A 2,683-nucleotide genomic window follows, 5' to 3' on the forward strand; every position below is an offset into this window, starting at 1 on the left:
GTCTACACCAAATGCTATGGTATATGGAGAATGTGGACGGTACCCTCTATACGTGATTGTCTACACCAAATCCTATGGTATAATGAGAATGTGGACGGTACCTCCTATACGTGATTCTCTACACCAAATGCTATGGTATAATGAGAATGTGGACGGTACCTCCTATACGTGATTGTCTACACCAAATGCTATGGTATATGGAGAATGTGGACGGTACCCCCTATACGTGATTGTCTACACCAAATGCTATGGTATATGGAGAATGTGGACGGTACCCTCTATACGTGATTGTCTACACCAAATGCTATGGTATATAGAGAATGTGGACGGTACCCCTATACGTGATTGTCTACACCAAATGCTATGGTATAATGAGAATGTGGACGGTACCTTCTATACGTGATTGTCTACACCAAATGCTATGGTATAATGAGAATGTGGACGGTACCCCTATACGTGATTGTCTACACCAAATGCTATGGTATATGGAGAATGTGGACGGTACCTCCTATACGTGATTGTCTACACCAAATGCTATGGTATATGGAGAATGTGGACGGTACCCCTATACGTGATTGTCTACACCAAATGCTATGGTATATGGAGAATGTGGACGGTACCCTCTATACGTGATTGTCTACACCAAATGCTATGGTATATAGAGAATGTGGACGGTACCCCTACACGTGATTGTCTACACCAAATCCTATGGTATAATGAGAATGTGGACGGTACCCTCTATACGTGATTGTCTACACCAAATGCTATGGTATATAGAGAATGTGGACGGTACCCCTATACGTGATTGTCTACACCAAATGCTATGGTATATGGAGAATGTGGACGGTACCCCTATACGTGATTGTCTACACCAAATGCTATGGTATATGGAGAATGTGGACGGTACCCTCTATACGTGATTGTCTACACCAAATGCTATGGTATAATGAGAATGTGGACGGTACCTCCTATACGTGATTCTCTACACCAAATGCTATGGTATAATGAGAATGTGGACGGTACCCCTATACGTGATTGTCTACACCAAATGCTATGGTATATGGAGAATGTGGACGGTACCCTCAATACGTGATTGTCTACACCCAATGCTATGGTATATGGAGAATGTGGACGGTACCCCCTATACGTGATTGTCTACACCAAATGCTATGGTATATGGAGAATGTGGACGGTACCCCTATACGTGATTGTCTACACCAAATGCTATGGTATATGGAGAATGTGGACGGTACCCTCTATACGTGATTGTCTACACCAAATGCTATGGTATATGGAGAATGTGGACGGTACCCTCTATACGTGATTGTCTACACCAAATGCTATGGTATATGGAGAATGTGGACGGTACCCTCTATACGTGATTGTCTACACCAAATGCTATGGTATATGGAGAATGTGGACGGTACCCCCTATACGTGATTGTCTACACCAAATGCTATGGTATATGGAGAATGTGGACGGTACCCTCTATACGTGATTACTAACGTAAAATGTATTAGATTCTGGATTCAAATTTTAAGAATGCCAGCACATCGCCTTCCCAAACTTGCTTACAACATGCTATTCCACTATGATAATCTTGGTAAAGTCACATGGGCTTCTCATATCCGTATGTTACTTTTTCTCTCTTGGTTTTGGATTTATATGGCTGTCACAATCTGTGACAACGGTGATAATCTTCAATAAATGATTGATAACTTTCGGCAGGACTGGGTGTCTGCTTTAAGTGACAGTTCACGTTATACCTCCTATGTCTATTTTAAAGACACCTTAGAACCTGAATAATATTTATCCTGTCGTCAAGCTAAAAATATTAGAAAAACAGTTGTACGATTTAGACTTGGTCTTACAAATCTAATGATCAATGGAGGTAGAAAACATGATTTAGAAAAGTCTTTACGAGTATGCCCTTTGTGTAGTTCTGGAATTGAAGATGATTTCCATTTTATAGTTTTGTGCCCAACGTTTAAGTTACTACGAATAAAATATATTGGCGAGCATTATTGTCATTATTGTCCTAATCATGTGAGTCATACCATTTTCGCTAATCTCTTGGCTACAAAAAACGAAGCAATTTTGTCTGATATCGCATTGTATGTTCATCACGCATTGAAACTCTGCTGTATGATTGTTCTACCAATATGCTGGATGCATATGTCCATTACTTATAACAGAATAAATATGTTTACATGTTGTCATTATTGCCTCTCATGCAATAAAGGAGAGAGAGAGAGAGAGACAGAGAGAGAGAGAGAGAGAGAGAGAGAGAGAGAGAGAGACAGAGAGAGAGAGAGAGAGAGAGAGAGACACAGAGAGAGAGAGAGAGAGAGAGAGAGAGAGAGAGAGAGACAGAGAGAGAGAGAGAGAGAGAGAGAGAGAGAGAGAGAGACAGAGAGAGAGAGACAGAGAGAGAGAGAGAGAGAGAGAGAGAGAGAGAGAAAGAGAGAGAGAGTCAGGAGAGACACAGAGAGAGAGACAGAGAGAGAGAGAGGGGGGGGGGGGGCAGCGCACTATAACTACGAAGATGACGAGGTGTCAGAAAGCACCACGACGCCACCGTTAAGTGTCCATCTGAAATCCCCAGACACCCGTTTAGAAGAGGGCAACGGGATTACATGATACTTACACTTAATAAAACACCAGCACCAAAACGAAAATTAGC

Source organism: Haliotis rubra, unplaced genomic scaffold (assembly GCF_003918875.1).
Source record: "Haliotis rubra isolate DU_JTF1 unplaced genomic scaffold, ASM391887v1 Scf123, whole genome shotgun sequence".
Taxonomy (NCBI): domain Eukaryota; kingdom Metazoa; phylum Mollusca; class Gastropoda; order Lepetellida; family Haliotidae; genus Haliotis; species Haliotis rubra.